Source organism: Salmo salar, chromosome ssa18, assembly GCF_905237065.1.
Source record: "Salmo salar chromosome ssa18, Ssal_v3.1, whole genome shotgun sequence".
Taxonomy (NCBI): domain Eukaryota; kingdom Metazoa; phylum Chordata; class Actinopteri; order Salmoniformes; family Salmonidae; genus Salmo; species Salmo salar.
Window position 1 is genome coordinate 9,663,581 of NC_059459.1, and position 20,741 is coordinate 9,684,321.

At 41.5% G+C, this 20,741-nt stretch overlaps 1 protein-coding gene across 1 annotated transcript in view; it reads right to left on the minus strand.

Moving 5' to 3' along the window:
• The window catches only part of LOC106576780 (adhesion G protein-coupled receptor A3-like), a 167,569-nt gene that overhangs the window by 84,865 nt on the left and 61,963 nt on the right, over positions 1–20,741 (minus strand). The gene's annotated exons all lie outside the window — the stretch shown is intronic.

Consider the following 20,741-nt stretch of genomic DNA (forward strand, 5'->3'; position numbering starts at 1 on the left):
GATAGAGGGAGAGAGAAAGAGAGAGAGGGCGGGTGGGGGTTGAAAGAGAAAGAGCGAGAGAGAGTAAGCAAGAGAGAGCGAAAGAGAATGAGAGAGAGGAGAGATAAGGGAGGTCACTTATCATGCCACTGTGGGTTTTGAGAGTCACATTGCTGGAGACAGGGAGGGGGATTGCCCCTTAAAACCCTCTCATCTGGCAGTACAGTAAGTGGTTGGCAGTTAGCGATGAGATACATTGAGCTGAGCTCTTGTCAGGGCCGAGCATGCAAGCTCATTGTGACATTAAGATGTAAACTCTAGCCTCCTAACAACGAAAACGCCATTTGTGATTCATTCAAGACGTGACAGTGCAGTTCCCATAGATCACAAGGCCAAGAAGATTCGGTGAAATGCAAAGATGGCAACTTTTACTAATGCTTTACTAACATGATGAAACTGAGTTGTGAATACACAGTTAACCCTGAATGGGTATCTCTATTCAGAAAGGAAATAATACTCTTTATCGCTTTGATGTGGTCGGATATTACATACATTTTACAATGGCCATCATATGCATCATCAGTGACAGAGAATGATAGTGTACGGAGGTTTTTTCTAAGAAATACCATGTCGGTCTGACACAAACATTATAAACATCACAGTGGTTTTAGCCAGGATCACTCTGTTCCCAATCCCCACTCCCAGTCCCTCGATTTCCCAACCCAACATTGCTAAAAATGGACCGGCATCCTTTCCTAACCCTACTTTTTGGTTTTCTCTCGGGCCAAAGAAAACTTCCTGAAATTGTGTCCCCTGGTTTCCTTTTGACTGGGCCTGTCGGGAGTGATGAGAATCAGAAGGAGTCTGGCTCTCTCTCCGTCCAGATGTGTGTACAGTAGAACACAATACACCAGTGCAGTATGGGTAGTCTAGCCTGTAGTCTCAGCCCAACCCCAACTGCTGGTCACATCAGCAGTCATAAAAACATGCAAGGCCAGCCAAAGGCATTAAAACATTACCACTAGCACTAATAAGTATAATGTGCCCCTTTCCCAATGTAACCATAAAAATTGAACGATGATAGTTTTTATTTGTAAAACAAGGCACTGCATTGAAACCAAACGATCATTTTCAGCTGTACAAAGCCAGAGCAGAATAAGTCAATGTTTTACTGTATATCCAACACGTCAGCTGAGTGCCTCACAGAATCAACCAAAAATCTAACAATTAAAGGGCATATTTTCTGCACCATTAGAGATACAGTAAGCCTGTAGACCACCAGCAGTGAAGGATTCCTCTGATGGAACTGATACTAATTCAATCAATGTAAAAAGAGTTACACACACAAAAGAGAGAACAACGCGTACTCATACAGAAACCATCATTATCGTTAGATAAATGACTCCTGTCTGTCCTTAATGATGTGTGCTTGCTGTTAAATTGTTTGGTCCAGAGTTAAAACCCACTACACCATTACCCCAACCCACACTCCCTACTCTACCAGTTCATAGGCTAAAGTTATTCTCAAAGCTTCACCACACCGCATGCTCATTCACTTTCATTTATTCTTGTGCCTGTGGATTTTTGGTGGTCCACAATGATTGGCATGGCGAAATTGGTTTTGGCAATCTCCATTGGCTTTCAATGGACCCGACAGCACATAAACCCTCTAAGTACATTAGGGTCAGTTTCTCTCCAACCCTCTCTCCAAGTTCTGGAGCTCCCCATATGTTGGTTTTCAAGCACTGCCTCACTGTATGAAAACCTATCTATCCTGAGATGGGAAAACTAAACGAGTGGATACAGTGGAATGGAGAGTAGATACTGAGTGGAGCGTGGAGCACTCTACAGGCCAGGGCTTCTCAGATCTCTCCTCTTGTCAATGGGAGCCTTTGATTATATAAATCATGTTATGAGGGAGCGGGTGGACCGGCGAAGGGTAAGGTCAAAGGTCATTCACTGTGCCTCTTACTTTGCTCTTCCTGTTCACAGCACACACAGCAGCCAACCACAGCCAGAGGTCTTCTCAGTGCTCCTGTCTCATAGTCAAGGTACTATGAGCACTGAGCAGAAAACAATAATAACAGCTGTAACTTTTCTTTGGTTATGAGATGTACTGTGGGTGTGGGTTATTTTGTACTGTGAGCAGACAACAATAATGACAGCTGTTGTTGCTTTGATCTTATACTGTTATCATGTCAATGAACTATCCCAGTTAAACACGTCTTGTTCTAAAGTGGAGGTTGGTGTGTGTTGTTAGATTGCTGTATTGCATTGTTAAGTGATTGGCAGCAGAGAGAGTGAAAGGCAGGATGGAAGTCCAGTTGAATAAATAAGTCTTCCTATTTCCTGAGAGAGGTCTGTTTGTAGCTCCGGTCAGGAGGAGCACACACACATGCACGCACACACGCACACACACACACACTACTGACTGTTACCTATATCTGAATTCACTCTGAAACATGTACAGCTGGCTAAACTCAGCAAGATATGGATGTTTAAACATTAAGCGGTTTCTCCCCCGAACCTTGAGTATTTGAAGTATGACCGGGACCTACACTCTGCATGGACCTGGCTCTAGCGAAACCATGACATAAACTCCAATATTTGTGGAAGATGTTTGAAAAGCTACTGAAGTGGTTCCCAATTAATTCTGGCTGTACTGTAGATCTTAGACTGCTGAGGCTGTTCACCATATGACACTAATGGGAAGATGCATCTCCTACTCTGGCCGTTCAGCACACACACACAAACGCACACACATACACACACACACGCACAAACATGCTCGCACACGAACACACACACACACACACACACACACCACACTCACACCACACAAACACATACGAAAGGGGACATAGACCTCCAACAATAGACTGTACTCTGACTGGGCAGACTCGGACTTGACATAGTGCAGGACATGATCACCCATGTCTCTAATTCATAGACACTGCGTTGTTGTTACAATCACCATGGCTTAGATTCAAATCAGTTTACATTCTGGCATTAGCAAACACAAAAAAATGAGTGAGTGAGCAGGCACTGAGCCAAGGGCATACAGGTTACATCATGGATGGGTAACTTTGAATAGGGTGGGGGCCACAAAAAATCCAAACTCATCATGAGGGGCCGCAGTGGCTCGCGGGTCTGTGTACACACATATAAAGTTGTGGAGAAGTACAGATCAGGGTTGGGTTATAAAAAAAGATCAGAAACTTTGAACATCCCACGGAGCACCATTAAATCCGATTTTTTTTTTTTATTGAAAAAATATGGCACAACAAGAAACCATGCCAAAAGAGGGCCGCCCACCAAAACTCACGGACCAGGAAAGGAGGGCATTAATCAGAGAGGCAACAAAGAGACCAAAGATAACCCTGAAGGAGCTGCAAAGCTCCACAGCAGAGATTGGAGTATCTGTCCATAGAGCTGGGCTTTATGGAAGAGTGGCCAGAAAAAAAGCCATTGCTTAAAGAAAAAAATAAGCAAACACATTTGCTGTTCGCCAAAACGCATGTGGGAGACTCCCCAAACATATGAAAGAAGGTACTCTGGTTAGATGACACTAAAATTTCGCATTTTGCCCATCAAGGAAAACGATACGTCTGGTGCAAACCCAACACTTCTCATCACCCCGAGAGCACCATCCACACAATGAAGCATGGTGATGGCAGTATCATGCTGTAGGGATGTTTTTCATCAGCAGGGACTGGGAAACTGGTCAGACTTGAAGGAATAATGGATGGTGCTAAATCCAGGGAAATTCTTGAAGGAAACCTGTTTCAGAGGTTCACCTTCCAGCAGGACAATGACGCTAATCATACTGCTAAAGCAACACTCAAGTGGTTTAAGGAGAAACATTTAAATGTCTTGGAATGGCCTAGTCAAAGCCCAGACCTCAATCCAATTGAGAATCTGTGGTATGACTTAAAGATTGCTGTACACCAGTGGAACCAATCCAACTTGAAGGAGTTGGAGCAGTTTTGCCTTGAAGAATGGGCAAAAATCCCAGTGGCTAGATGTGCCAAGCTTATAAAGACATACCCCAAGAGACTTGCAGCTGTAATTGCTGCAAAAGGTGGCTCTACAAAGTATTGACTTTGGGGGGGGGGGGTGAATAGTTATGCATGCTCAAGTTTTCAGTTTTTTTGTCTTATTTCTTTGTTTCACACTGTAGAGAAAATGTTTCAGTTTTAAAGAAAGCTTGCTGCAACTCTACATATTCTCAAAAATAAGTTGAGACACCGACTGAGTTCCCAACCCAGAAAAAATGAATCTGCGGCCCTACAGTTGCCCATCCCTGGGTTACATGATTACATACCATGACTAATTAATTTCCACTTAATTTATGGCGTTAAATAGACAACAATGCTTTATCATGTGGAATATTATAGAATATGCACTGATATCTAATAAAACCAAGAGATGAAAAATAGTATTGTGTAAGCTCTCTACCATGTTAGGCATGGTATGCCCGATCTAATTTGTGTTATGCATGATGGTAATGTTTTGAGTGTCCAGTAAACAGAGGTAATCCTGTAGTTGTGGGGGGTGCCTACTCCACTGTCAGAGAAGCAGTATTCAGGTCAGAGTAGTGGAAATTCACTCACACTTACACACACATACACACAGACACATATACACACACATTCACACACAGAGGACAGTACAGAGTGCCCTGCTAACCATTGCTCCACTGGATAAAAGGGGGAGAGAGAATGAGAGAGATAAATGGAGAGAGCGAGATTAATGGGTAAATCCATTTGAATTCAATCACTTTTTGAGAGCATCCCTTTTGATTTAAAACAAAACTTTCCATACATGTTTTCCCATGGAAGAAAGAAGTGGTCAGAAAGTGACTTTTTGGACCTGTTTGCCAAAACATTCAGCAGATAAAGGTGCTTAAATTGACCCAATTTGCATACCCCAACCATACCATTAGACATCGATGTCCTCATCACTGGAATATTTAAACGGTTCAGTTGGATATCATTGAAGAGCTTACAAACAGTATTGTCAACCAATTTTATTATTATTATTATTTAATTTTTTTATAAAAATGATCGAATAAATCTATTTTTTGTGTTGTGCCCATCTTCGGTCGAGACACAACATGCTCTTGAATACAGGGTGGGTGTCATTTAAATCATAGAAATATAATTAATAGAATGGACCTATCCCTTCAGACCACTGCAATTTAGCTGGTACATGATTGGAATTGGAAGGAAATATTTACTTATCATTACTACCACAAAGATGACCACTGGTCGACCCACTGTTGAATGTCAACTTAAATGGTCATGTCTATTCTACTATCTATATTTCTATGATTTCAATAGGGTTCCTAGTATAATTTAAAACAACAGATATTCCACTTCAAGTCAACATTCTCAGATGTGTGGACCTCCAACTATCTTTGTGGTACCATTTGAAAGTAGAAATGTAAATGTTATTCCCATTTTAGTACATTTATCAGCCAAAATCTGAAACCCACCCTGTAAGAGCATGGTCGGGCACAACACAAAAGCCTTAGATAATGTAAAATAGGGTCTAAGTTACAACATATTTGAATATGAAGAAAAAAAAAACTTAAGACCAGGAAACATAGAAATAGTGCACATAACGTAGTACATATCTACTGCTTCGTAGACCTGCTTTTAATGAGAATGACATATCTATAACTTACATTTCTATGTGAATTTGGTCGGTTCGCCCCAGGAAGGTTACATAAAGCAGCTATAAATGATATCAATGTCAACCGTTCATCTTTTCCTGTGATCAAGTCATGGATGTCTCATGGTTTGGTGGGGTATGCAAAATGGGTCTACTTTGAGCACCTTTATCTTTTGAATGTTTTGGCATTCGGGTCCAAAAAGTCACTTTCTGAGCACTTTTACAATGGGCACTTTTACAGGTTTTGTTCAAATCAAAAGATGTTCTGTCAAAAATGTTTTGAATTAAAATGGATTTACCCTAATGAGAGTAGAGAGCAGTCCCTGACAGAGAGAAAAAGGCCACTAAGTAGCCTAACAATGGAAAAACTGCTTCCTCTCTTCCTCTCAAGGTGGGACTGCATTGGACACCGCAGGTCCCTCTCAGTTTAAAACATCTCATACTGTATTCCAATCCAACCATGAATGCACAGTGCAGAATAATACAACAACACAAACATGCTAATTTGCCTGGGATTTGATAAGAACATATTGAAACTGAGATTACATCCTTTCTCATTCTCCATGGTACCGTTATAACTAGTTTGTTCATATTACATATCCTGGGTCAATTTGCTCTCCCACTGAGGAAACAAGCTGGCAGGAAGAAACATCTCATCAGACACTTCAAATTAGATCATACACATCTAATTAGGATGAATAACCACCTAATGTAAATAAATATGCTTTGAGATCTCTCGAGGAGAGTAAAAGAGGGTTAAGTAAGACAGTTCAGTCCAATTAGAGCGACTGAGTGTATGCGATGTGACAGTAGTAGCAACCACTGCCAGAGCTTCAAAAGGCACTGGGCTTCCATTAATAACATACAAGAAAATGACATAAGAGCACTCTGGCGGGACCAACCATCATGCATTAATAATAAATGCATGACAAATAAATACTACCTGTTGATGGAACCTATGTCAATGGCCCACACTTTTGTGGGTATAGAAGTTTATATTTTCATATGTTATGTTATTTGTCCAATGCAGGTGTTTTTATCTCGACATCACATCATTTCTGGGTAACAACTAAGAATCTTACTGTTATTGTTTTTTTGTTTGGTTTTTTTGGTCAAAAAGAAACCAAAATAGCTTCTTCGCAAAGAGCAATTCTTCAAGCAAGAATTTAGCTAGGACTGTCTGGGAGTGTTCTGAGTGTGGAAGGGAAAACTGAAAACTAGCTGTTATTGGCAGAGAGGTTTGGAACTCTCTTATTTATTGCTATCTTAACTAATTTACCACCTGGTGATGTCACTAGGCAGGCCAAAACTCCATCCCACCAAAACAGGCTGAAATTTCAGTTGTTCTTTCCAAACACATATTACACGAAAAGGGCATTATTATAATTTTCACAATTTCTAAGTATTATTCCAACCTCAGAGTGGAAATATGTATAAAACACAGTGAATTCATGTTTGACTGCACCTGGCCTTTAAGAAGTTATTCCTCCTTTAGAGGGTAAGTGTGAGAAATTCTTTGCTCTTTCAGTACTTCGCCACTCTATTTCCAACCCAAACGATGACTAAATTCTTCTCAGCTGCAACTCCAGAGCAATTTATTCCTGGAAGCTTAGCTAACAGGACTTGGAATGCTTTAGGTGTGTTCATGCAGTGTTTCCTTTGGATTACTTTATTGGCGGCTCACTAAGGACCCAAACATTCAACCTTAACTAATAGTGGCCATTTTTAATGACACATTTTTTGTCTCCCCATCTTCCTCCCCTCCTGAGAAAAGTATGTAGATCTTTGGAGTGGTGTGACATTTGTCAAATGACACACCACTGTGCTACAAAACCTGAGCTATGCTTAACAAAAATATAAATGCAACATGTAAAGTGAGCTGAAATAAAAGATCCCAACATTTTTCCATATGCACAAAATGCTTATTTCTTTCAAGTTTTGTGTACAAATTTGTTTACATCCCTGTTAGTGAGCATTTCTCTTTTGCCAAGATAATCCATCCACCTGACAGGTGTGGCATATTAACAAGCTGATTAAACAGCATGATCATTACACAGGTGTACCTTGTGCTGGGGACAATAAAAGGCCACTCTAAAATGTGCAGTTATGTCACACAACACAATGCCACAGATGTCTCATGTTTTGAGAGAGCGTGCAATTGGCATGCTGACTGCAGGAATGTCCACCAGAGCTGTTGCCAGAGAACGTAATGTTCATTTCTCTACCATAAGCCGCCTCCAACATCGTTTTAGAAAATGTGGCTGTACAGCCAACCGACCTCACAACCGCAGACACGTTTAACCATGCAAGCCCAGGACCTCCACATCCAGCTTCTTCACCTGTGGTATCATCTGAGACCATACACCTGGACAGCTGATGAAAGTGGGGGTTTGCACAACCAAAGAATTTCTGTACAAACTATCAGAAAATTCCATCTCAGGGAAGCTCATCTGCATGCTCGTCATCCTTACCAGGGTCTTGACCTGACTGCAGTTTAGCATCATAACCGGCTTCAGTGGGCAAATGATTAACTTTGATGGCCACTGGAATGCTGGAGAAGAATGCTCTTCACGGATTAATCCTGGTTTCAACTGCATCGGGCAGATGGCAGACAGCGTCTATGGCGATGTATGGGCGAGCGGTTTGCTGATGTCAACATTGTGAATAGAGTGCCCCATGGTGGTGGTGGGGTTATGGTATGGGCAGGGATAAGTTATGGACAAGAACACAACTGCATTTTATCGATAGCAATTTCAATGGACAGAGATACTGTGACGAGATCATGAGGCCCATTGCCGTGCCATTAATCTGCCGCCATCGACGTGTACAACAGTGTGTTCCAGTTCCCGCCGATATCCAGCAACTTCGCACAGCCATTGAAGAGGAGTGGGACAACATTCCACAGGCCACAATCAACAGCCTGATTAACTTCATGCAAAGGAGATGTGTCACGCTGCATGAGGCAAATTGGTGGTCACACAAGATACTGACTGGTTTTCTGATCCAAGCGCTTACCTTTTTTTAAGGTGTCTGTGACCAACAGGTGCATATCTGTATTCCCAGCCATGTGAAATGCATAGATTAGAGCCTAATGAATTTAGTTCAATTGACTGATTTCCTTATATGAACAGAAACTCAGTAAAATCGTTTAAATTATTGCATGTTGATTTATATTTTTGTTTAGTGTAAGAACATACTGTATTTCTGTCACGACTTCCGCAGAAGTTGGTGCCTCTTCTTGTTCGGTTGGCGTTCGGCGGTCATCGTCACCGGCTTTCTAGCTGCCACCGATCCATGTTTCTTTGCCCATTTGTTATGTCTTGACTGTTCACACCTGGTTCCCATTTCGTTGTGATTACTTCCCTATTTAAACCCTCTGATATTCATGATGTTTTGTGCGTTATTGTTTTACTGTTGGTCGTGTTCGTCGTATGTATAGTTATTGTTTTATCCCTGCGTGGATTTTGTATGATGAACTTTTCTTAAAGTAAAATACGTACGTTTCACTCAGTTCGGTGTCCTGCGACTGACTCTATTTCTCATTTCCTATACACGGACACTGACAATTTCTTCTATGATATGTATTGCTTAATTAACATCTAATTTAACCCTGTTATATAGAATAACTGCAAACCAATTGTGATTTCCAACACTTCCTGTCTGGAAACTGTTATAAATATTTTAAATGAATCATGCTGTTCTAATTCTCAATCAAATCCATTTTGAAAGATCGTATGCAAGGGGGAAGGAACGCTCTTCTCTTTTTAGGCTGAAAAACAGAGTTGATAGATAGCCTTGCAGAGAAAACCACTGAGACCAGGCATCACAGAGCCAACAATGAAGAGAAAGAGAAATCGGCCTCTTGTGTTTTCAAACGCTGCTCGGTAAATCAGCAGGCCCAGATCGCTATCACTTTTAACCTCATCTGTGACCCTGCAACTGACTCACAGAAAACAGCTCTGAAAACCCTGCCATATCAAAACAGCACTTGGAACCTTTAAAATACATGCATTGTATTCTCTGGCTTGAATTTAAGATACCTGACAGAACTGCGTTATATATCATCACATGAAATATGTTCAGCAAAAAAAATGTAAATACATCTGGGCTCTCTGAAAAGATTGCTGCATGTAATTGCATGGATTTGCTTCAATTTGCCATACTCAATCAAGTACATCTTTGACATCAAAGCATTAATAAATTCAGAGTCAATTATATCGCTTCCCTGCCCTCTTAATTACTATAGAACTTTAACCCAGGAAGCAGGTTTATAAATCCTACAGTCACATGATCCCTTGAATATGTATATATATATATATTTTAATCAATCGTGAACAAAATTGCACTTGGCCCGCACTGGAAAAAAATGTGCGCATTTATCAAGGTCTATGCCAACAGCGCAGACAATGCTTAATTTATCATAACCATTACAGTTAACAAATTCTTATTGCTAAACCGCCCTATATATATATATATTCAGCCAATAAAAACGTACCGTTGAAGATTAATTTAATTTATGAAACCGTAATATCAACTGGTTATAGTATATCGTGGAACACAATCTTCAAAAAGCAGTAACCTCAGGAGTGGCGCTTGCTTGTAGAAGCCTATGGCTGTGCTTTGTTAATTTAGCATACAAGATGCTCTTATTTCCCGAGCCCTTATCACAGTCAAGATACCAATTTTATAACAGAATAAAATACAACAGAATGTTTTTCCAAATTAAAAAAGTTGCCTCTGCGATGTGATGCACATCTCGAGTCTGGGACAGTTATTCTCAATGAGTGTTCATTTGAAAAGGGCTCAATTTGGTGCGTTGAACCCATTTTTTCAGGGTTACAAGATGAAAGCTGTCTTCTTTTCGATATACAGGTATACGATTTAGTTTATTCTGCCATTTTTAAACTTCTTTGGAAGTTTAAAAATGGATTCAAAATTCCACATTGAACACCGAATGGTGATGAATTATGGCTACGACATTCGTTTGGCGAGCAGGCCTAGGCTTAATGATTCTGATAAAAAAAAGTTTGCTCTTTGTCTTTATTAACCTAATGTTTTGCGTGTTTTCAGTGTGGAATCGGTCTATGGTTTGGGGGGGGGGGTTATAGCCAAGGCTAACCAATTCTAAATGGCAACTGCAGCTCAATCACTCAACCAGTCCATTTTGAATTTGTGATAAAACTATCATCATTTGGAAATGACATTGGCTTGTGTATCCCATCAGTTAGACGGGAGTTGGTGTGCGCACTCAGCATAATGTGTGTGTAGGGAGCGGTCGGGAAAGCAATTGAGTGAATGACACATGGAGGGGAATGTAAATTTAGGGTGAATAATTGTGTGGTGCTTGGCTTGGTTTCTTTTTTGTTGTGCCCCGCAAATGCACATGTAGAAATGGAACACTAGACACCATTTTTGAAACATTGGGCGAACATTTCACTTGCCGGTTCAGGCAGCCACAAAGCACATTCCACCAAATAGTTTAGAAGTATTTGAAAAATGGGATCTCTGGTTAAAGCTTTGACGCTCATTTGCATATTTGATTACTCATGCCCATCCCTAGTTCAGAATCTGTTGCTATATTGCTCATACATACATATATATGCACAACCAGGCAGAGTGATTTGTCCTTCAAGGATCTGGAATACATTCATCAATCAATATCCAAGGAGACACTACCCTAAAGAGGTGTTTAAAAATGTCAGTAAGTCTCCAACAGAAAACAATAAGAGCAAACTTTAGAGGACAAGTCACCCTCCTGACATACACTTACAGAGTGAGAAATGGCAGTCGCCACCCTGCATTCTGATGTCCCAGAGGTGAGGTCATCTCGCTCTACTCCATCTCTCTGCCTCTCTTCACTTTACTCATCATGTCACAAAGGAAATGTTGGTCAAGGTTTTAACTGAGTGGCCAAAACAATGTCCTCTCTTCAGTAAATGGCTGTTGGGCAGTCAATGCAGATTCATTTATGGCACATACTATCACATACAGTGCCTTCAGGAAGTATTTAGACCCCTTGACTATTTACAATTTTTTGGGCGTTAAAAAGTGGGATTAAAAATGATTTTTTTGGTCATTTTTTTTGTCAAAGATCTACACAAAATACTCTGTAATATCAAAATGGAAGAAAAAATCTAATATTTAAAAAAATGTATATACAGTACCAGTCAAAAGTTTGAACACACCTACTCAATCCATGGTTTTTCTTTATTTTTTACGAATTGCTGCAAAGAAACTACTACTAAAGGTCACCAATAAGATGAAGAGACTTGCTTGGGCCAAAACACATGAGCAATGGACATTAGACAGGTGGAAATCTGTTCTTTGGTCTGATGAGTCCAAATGTACGATTTTTGGTTACAACCGCCGTGTCTTTGTGAGACGCCGAGTTGGTGAACAGATGATCTCTGCATGAGTGGTTCCCACCGTAAAGCATGGAGGAGGAGGTTTGATGGTGTGGGGGTGCTTTGCTGGTGACACTGTCAGTGATTTATTTAGCATTTAAGGCACACTTAACCAGCATGGCTACCACAGCATTCTGCAGTGATACGCCATCCCATCTGGTTTGTGCTTAGTGGGACTATCATTTGTTTTTCAACAGGACAATGACCCAACACACCTCCAGGTTATGTAAGGGCTATTTGACCAAGAAGGAGAGTAATGGATTGCTGCATTAGATGACCTGGCCTCCACAATCACCTGACCTCAAACCAATTGAGATGTTTTGGGATGAGTTGGACCGCAGAGTGAAGGAAAAGCAGCCAACAAGTGCTCAGCATATGTGGGAACTCCTTCAAGACTGTTGGAAAAGCATTCCAAGTGAAGCTGGTTGAGAAAATGCCAAGAGTGTGCAAAGCTGTCATCAAGGCAAAGGGTGGCTAAAATATAAAATATATTTTGATTTGTTTAACACTTTTTTGGTTACTACAGTACATGATTCCGTACGTGTTATTTCATAGTTTTGATGTCTTCACTAGTATTTTACAATGTTAAGAAAAACCCTTGAATGAGTAGGTGTGTCCAAACTTTTGCCTGGTACTGTATATGTATATGAAAAAAAAACACTAATATCTCTTGATTAGATGAGTATTTAACCATCAATACATGTTAGAATCACATTGTGTTCCATTTGCACATGTGCAGCAACTACAGCTGTGAATCTTTCTGGGTAAGTCTCTAAGAGCTTTGCATACCTGGATTGTACAATATTTGCACATTAAAATTCTTAAAGCTCTGTCAAGTTGGTTGTTGATCATTGCTAAAAAATCATTTTCAGGTCTTGCCATAGATTTTCAAGTAGATTTAAGTCAAAATTGTAACTCGGCCACTCAGGAACATTCACTGTCATCTTCGTAAGCAACTCCAGTGAAAATCTGACCTTGTGTTTTACATTATTGTCCTGCTGAAAGATTAATTAATCTCCCAGTGTTTTGTGGAAAGCAGACTGAACCAGGTTTTCCTCTATGATTTTGCCTGTGCTTAGCTCCATTCTCTTTATTTTTTATCCTGAAAAACTCCACCGTCCTTAACGATTACAAACATACCCATAACATGATGCAGCCACTACTATCCTTGAAAATATGGAGAGTGGTACTCAGTAATGTGTTGTATTAGATTTGGCCGAAACATAATACTTTGTATTCAGTACAAAATGTGAATTTCTTTGCCTATTTCTTTGCAGTATTACTTTAGTGCCTTGAATATTGTTATTCTGTTAAGGCTTCTTTCTTTTCACTCAGTCAATTACGTTAGTATTGTGGAGTAACTACAATGTTGTTGATCCATCCTCAGTTTTCTCCTATCTAAGCCATTAACTCCGTAACTGTTTTAAAGTCACCATTGGCCTCATGGTGAAATCCCTGAGTGGTTTCCTTCATCTATGGCATCTGAGTTAGGAAGGACGGATATATCTTTGTAATGACTTGGTGTGTTGATATACCATCAAAATAGTAATTTATTACTTCACCATGCTCAAAGTGATATTCAATGTCTGCATTTTATTAAACCCATTTACCAATAGGGGCCCTTCTTTGCGATCCATTGGAAAACTTCCCTGGTCTTCGTGTTTGAATCTGTGTTTGAAATTCACTGCTGGACTGAGGGACCTTACAGATAATTGTATGTGTGGGGTAAAGAAAATAGGTAGTCATTTAAAAATCATATTAAACACTATTATTGCACATGCAAATTATTATGTGACTTGTTAAGCCAACTCCTGAACTTACAGTTGAAGTCGGAAGTTTACATACACCTTAGCCAAATACATTTAAACTCAGTTTTTCACAATTCCTGACATTTAATCCTAGTAAAAAATTCCCTGTCTTAGGTCAGTTAGGATCACCACTTCATTTTAAGAATGTGAAATGTCAGAATAATAGTATAGAGAATTAATTATTTCAGCTTTTATTTCATTCATCACATTCCCAGTGGGTCAGAAGTTTACGTACACTCAATTAGTATTTGGTAGCATTGCCTTTATATTGTTTAACTTGGGTCAAACGTTTCAGGTAGCCTTCCACAAGCTTCCCACAATAAGTTGGGTGAATTTTGGCCCATTCCTCCTGACAGAGCTGGTGTAACTGAGTCAGGTTTGTAGGCCTCCTTGCTCTCCCACGCTTTTTCTGTTCTGCCCACAAATATTCTATTGGGATAGAGGTCAGGGCGTTGAGATGGCCACTCAAATACCTTGACTTTGTTGTCCTTAAGCCATTTTGCCACAACTTTGGAAGTATGCTTGGGGTCATTGTTCATTTGGAAGACCCATTTGCAACCAAGCTTTAACTTCCTGTCTGATGTCTTGAGATGTTGCTTCAATATATCCACATAATTTTCCTGCCTCATGATGCCATCTATTTTGTGAAGTGCACCAGTCCCTCCTGCAGCAAAGCACCCCCACAACATGATGCTGCCACCCCCGTGCTTCACGGTCGGGATGGTGTTCTTCGGCTTGCAAGCCCCCCCTTTTTCCTCCAAACATAACGATGGTCATTAAGGCCAAATAGTTCTATTTTTGTTTCATCAGACCAGAGGACATTTCTCCAAAAAGTACGATATTTGTCCGCATGTGCAGTTGCAAACCGTAGTCTATCTTTTTTTATGGCGGTTTTGGAGCAGTGGCTTCTTCTTTGCTGAGTGGCCTTTCAGGTTATGTCGATATAGCGCTCGTTTAACTGTGGGTATAGATACTTTTGTACCTGTTTCCTCCAGCATCTTCACAAGGTCTTTTGCGGTTGTTCTGGGATTGATTTACACTTTTCGCACCAAAGTACGTTCATCTCTAGGAGACAGAATGCGTCTCCTTCCTGAGCAGTATGTTGGCTGCGTGGTCCCATGGTGTTTATACTTGCATACTATTGTTTGTACAGATGAACATGGTACCTTCAGGCGTTTGGAAATTGCTCCCAAGGAGGAACCAGACTTGTGGAGGGCTACAATTTATTTTTCTGTGGTCTTGGTGGATTTCTTTTGATTTTCCCATGATGTCAATCAAAGAGGCACTGAGTTTGAAGGTAGGCCTTGAAATACGTCCACAGGTACACCTCCAATTGACTCAAATGATGTCAATTAGCCTATCAGAAGCTTCTAAAGCCATGACATCATTTTTGGGAATTTTCCAATCTGTTTAAAGGCATAGTCAACTTAGTGTATGTATGTAACTGACCCACTGGAATTGTGATAAAATGAATTATAAGTGAAATAATCTATCTGTAAACAATTGTTGGAAAAATTACTTGTGTCATGCACAAAGTAGATGTCCTAACCGACTTGCCAAAACTATAGTTTGTTAACAAGACATTTGTGGAGTGGTTGAAAAACGAGTTTTAATGACTCCAACCTAAGTGTATGTAAACTTCCGACATCAACTGTATTTATGCTTGCAATAACAAAGGGGTTGAATACTTATTGACTCAAGACATTTTAGTTTTTCATTTTTGATTAATTTGTAAAAAAAAAAATATATATATAATTCCACTTTGACATTATGGGGCATTGTGTGTAGGCCACTGACAAAAAATCTAATGTGTGAAAAGGTCAAGGGTGTTATGTCTCCTCCCGCTCCTCCCCTCCGGCGTTCGGCGTCGCTGGTTTACTAACCACCAGTCCTGGCAACAATCATCACGTGCACCTGGCATCAAACCTTATTCACACCTGCGCTTCATCATAAGGCACACCTGGACTCCATTAACTCACTCATTACCTCCCCTTTATCTGGGACTCCCTTAGGTTAATTTCCCAGGCAGTATTGCTTCTGTGTTCCATGTCAAGACGCTACTCCTATTTTGTATCGTTCTTTAGTTTATTAAACTTACTATCTGCACCTGCTTTTCGACTCCAGGCGTCTATGTTACAAAGGGGTGTGAATAATTTCTGAAGGCACTGTACCTTCGGAAAGTATTCAGATTCCTTGACTTTTTTTGCTAATTTATAAAAAATAAAAAAATGAAATATTACATTTACATAAGTATTCAGACCCTTTACTCAGTACTTTGTTGAAGCACCTTTGGCAGCGATTACAGCCTCACGTCTTCTTGGGTACGACACTCCTGCGTTGTCTTTGCTGTGTGCTCAGGGTTGTTGTCCTATTGGAAGGTAAACCTTCTCCCCAGTCTGAGGTCCTGAGCGCTCTGGAGCTGGTTTTCATCAAGGATCTCTGTACTTTTCTCCGCTCATCTGACAAATCTCCCGGTCCCTGCCACTGAAAAACATCCCCACAGCATGATGCTGCCACCACCATGCTTCACAGTAGGGATGGTGCCAGGATTCCTCCAGACGTGACGCTTGGAATTCAGGTCAAATAGTTTAATCTTGGTTTCATCAGACCAGAGAATCTTCTTTCTTATGGTCTGGGTGCCTTTTGGCAAACTCCAAGCGGGCTGTCTTGTGCCTTTTACTGAGGAGTGGCTTCCGTCCGGCCATATCCACAGAGAAACCCCAGAGCTCTGTCAGAGTGACCATCGAGTTCTTGGTCACCTCACTGACCAAGGCCCTTCTCCCCGATTGCTCAGTTTGGCTGGGCGGCCAGCTCTAGGAAGAGTCTTGGTGGTTCCAAACTTCTTCCATTTAAGAATGATGGAGGCCACTGTGTTCTTGGGGACCTACAATGCTGCAGAAATGTTTTGGTACCCTTCCCCAGATCTGTGCCTTGACACAATCCTGTGTCTGAACTCTATGGACAATTCCTTCGACCGCATAGCTTGGTTTTTGCTTTGACATGGACTATTACCTGTGGGACCTTATATAGACAGCTGTGCGCCTTTCCAAATCATGTCCAATCAATATAATTTACCACAGATGGACTCTAATCAAGTTGTAGAAACATCTCAAGGATGATCAATGGAAACAGGATCCACCTCAGCTCAATTTCGTGTCTCATAGCAAAGGGTCTGAATACTTTTGTAAATAAGATATTTATGTTACTGTTAACGCTTTGTCATTATGGGTTATTGTGTATAGATTGCTGAGGATTTAATTTTTTTAAAAAATCTATTTTAGAATATGGCTGTAACGTAACAAAATGTGGAAGAAGTCAAGGGGTCTGAATACTTTCCGAAGGCACCGTGCGTTTGGAATGTACTCAGACCCCTTGACTTCTTCCACATTTTGTTACGTTACAGCCTTATTCTATAATTTATTTAAAAAAAAAATCTTCATCAATTTCAACCAACTTTTTTTAACATTTTGCACTTACATTTTTTTTTAAAATTAATTACTCGAAATTGAGTTCAGGGGCATCATGTTTCCATTGATCATCCTTGAGATTGAACTTGATTGGAGTCTACCTGTCACACCATGATCTGTTTCACCTGTCTTTGTGCTTGTCTCCACCCCCTTCCCGGTGTCGCCCATCTGTACCATTATCCCCTGTGTATTTATAACTGTGTTCTCTGTTTGTCTGTTGCCAGTTTGTCTTGTCTTGTCAGGTCTTACCAGTGTGCTTTCCCATCTTCCTGTTTCTCATGTTCTGTTTCCTAGTTTTTCCCGGTTCTGACCATTCTGCCTGCCCTGACCCCGAGCCTGCCTGCCGTCCTTTACCTGCCTGACTCTGACCTGATCACGAATCTCTGCCTGTCCTTGACCTGCCCTTTGCCTGCCTCGTGTTTGTAATAAACTGTACTATCCGCCTCCTGTGTCTGCATCTGGGTCATATTCTGAGTCATGATAGTACGAACTGGCCATGACTGACTCAGCAGGCTCTGACCAGCTCCGCAACGCCGTCTCCGTCCAGGGAGCCACCATTGGAAGACAGGAGTTACTTCAAGGTCTTATGGAAGGATTCCAGACCTTGGCGTAACGCCAGGACAGTACTGTCAGCACATTGCTGGAGAAATTCCATGGATTGTCTGTGAGGCAGCCTGCCACTACAGTAATCCCCCAGACTGTCAGTTACCCCGCTACCAGCAGCGTTTCTCCCCAAGAACCCTGCTTACCTCCTCCGGAGTGCTACGCTGGAGATGCCGGATCCTGCCGGGCGTTTCTCTCCCAGTGTTCTCTCATCTTTGAGCTACAGCACTTTTCATTTCCCTCGGACGCTCGAGGATACTGTACGTGATAACGCTGATGACCGGGAAGGCTCTTGCCTGGGCTACAGCGGTGTGGGAGCAACAATCCACCGTTTGCCTCACACTGGAGGAGTTTGTGCTGGAGGTACGTAAAGTGTTCAATTCTATGTTGTCCTGGAGAGAGGCAGCTCGTAAGCTGTCCCAACTATGTCAGGATTCCCGTAGTGTAGCAGACTACACAATGGATTTTTGCACGTTGGCAGCTGAGAGTGCCTGGAACCTGGAAGCCCTGTTCGATGCGTTCCTTCACGGATTATCGAAGGTGATTACAGATGAACTCGCAGCCTGGGAGCTGCCCCTGGACCTCGACACCCTCATAGCCTTGACCATCCGGATCGATGGGCAGCTACGGGAATGTAGGAGGGAGACGGACTCTGTTCCCTGTCGCCGACGCTCATCCTCAATTTCCACCTCGCCTCTGAGGAATCCCGGAAATCCCCGAAGCCCATATTTCCGAGTGGATCCTATGTTGCCCGAGTTCTCTCGGAGGTCACCGAGGGCTTTCGAGTCGTCTCCTCCAGAGCCCATGCAACTGGGCAGGGCCAGATTGAGCGCTTACGCAGACTTAACCTGTTAGGGCTAGGGGGCAGTATTGACACGGCCGGATTTAATCTGGTTACTACTCCTGCCCAGTAACTAGAATATGCATATAATTATTGGCTTTGGATAGCAAACACCCTAAAGTTTCTAAAACTGTTTGAATGGTGTCTGTGAGTATAACAGAACTCATATGGCAGGCCAAAACCTAAGAAGATTCCATGCAGGAAGTGGCCTGTCTGACAAGTTGTTGTTCATCTTGGCTCTTTTTATTGAAGACTGAGGATCTTTGCTATAACGTGACACTTCCTACGGCTCCCATAGGCTCTCAGAGCCCGGGAAAAAGCTGAATGATATCGAGGCAGCCTCTGGCTGAAACACATTATCGCGTTTGGCAAGTGGCCGATCAGAGTACTATGGGCTTAGGCGCGTGCACGAGTCGACCCCGTGCTTTATTTTCTTTCCTCTTTTTACCTACCTTCCCGGTCGGAATATTATCGCTTTTTTACGAGAAAAATGCCATAAAAATTGATTTTAAACAGCGGTTGACATGCTTCGAAGTACGGTAATGGAATATTTAGAATTTTTTTGTCACGAAATGCGCCATGCTCGTCACCCTTATTTACCCTTTCGGATAGTGTCTTGAACGCACGAACAAAACGCCGCTATTTGGATATAACAATGGATTATTTGGGACCAAACCAACATTTGTTATTGAAGTAGAAGTCCTGGGAGTGCATTCTGACAAAGAACAGCAAAGGTAATAACATTTTTCTTATAGTAAATCTGACTTTGGTGAGTGCTAAACTTGCTGGGTGTCTAAATAGCTAGCCCTGTGATGCCGGGCTATCTACTTAGAATATTGCAAAATGTGCTTTCACCGAAAAGCTATTTTAAAATCGGACATATCGAGTGCATAGAGGAGTTCTGTATCTATAATTCTTAAAATAATTGTTATGCTTTTTGTGAACGTTTATCGTGAGTAATTTAGTAAATTCACCGGCAGTGTTCGGTGGGAATGCTAGTCACATGCTAGTCACATGCTAATGTAAAAAGCTGGTTTTTGATATAAATATGAACTCGATTGAACAAAACATGCATGTATTGTATAACATAATGTCCTAGGGTTGTCATCTGATGAAGATCATCAAAGGTTAGTGCTGCATTTAGCTGTGGTTTGGGTTTATGTGACATTATATGCTAGCTTGAAAAATGGGTGTCTGATTATTTCTGGCTGGGTACTCTGCTGACATAATCTAATGTTTTGCTTTCGTTGTAAAGCCTTTTTGAAATCGGACAGTGTGGTTAGATTAACGAGAGTCTTGTCTTTAAAATGGTGTAAAATAGTCATATGTTTGAAAAATTGAAGTTTTTGCATTTTTTGAGGTATTTGAATATCGCGCCACGGGATTACACTGGCTGTTGAGTAGGTGGGACGCTCTCCTCAAGACCACCTCCAGGTATCGACGTTATCGCCTCGGGCAGAGGGTATGGCTGTCCACTCGGGATCGGCCCCTCCAGGTATAGTCCCGCAAACTTTCCCCCGGTTTTATTGGCCCTTTCCCCATCTCCAAGATTCTTCGCCCCTCTGCTGTTCGTCTTCTGTTGCCCCGTACCCTCTGTATAGATCCCACTTGTCATGTGTCTAGGATAAAAAATGTCTCACAGGCCTTTGTCTCCTGTTTCCAATCCTGCCGTCCTGTACCTGCCTGACTATGACCTAATTACGAACCTCTGCCTGCTCTGACCCCGAGCCTGCCTGCCGTCCTGTACCTGCCTGACTCTGACCTGATCATGAACCTCTGCCTGTCCTCGACCTGCCCTTTGCCTGCCCTATGTTTGTAATACATTATCTGAGAACTCTTACTATATGCCTCCCGTATCTGCATCTGGGTCATATCCTGAGTCATGATACCTGTGGTAAATTCAATTGATGATTGGACATGATTTGGAATGGCACACACCTGTCTATATTAGGCCCACAGTTGA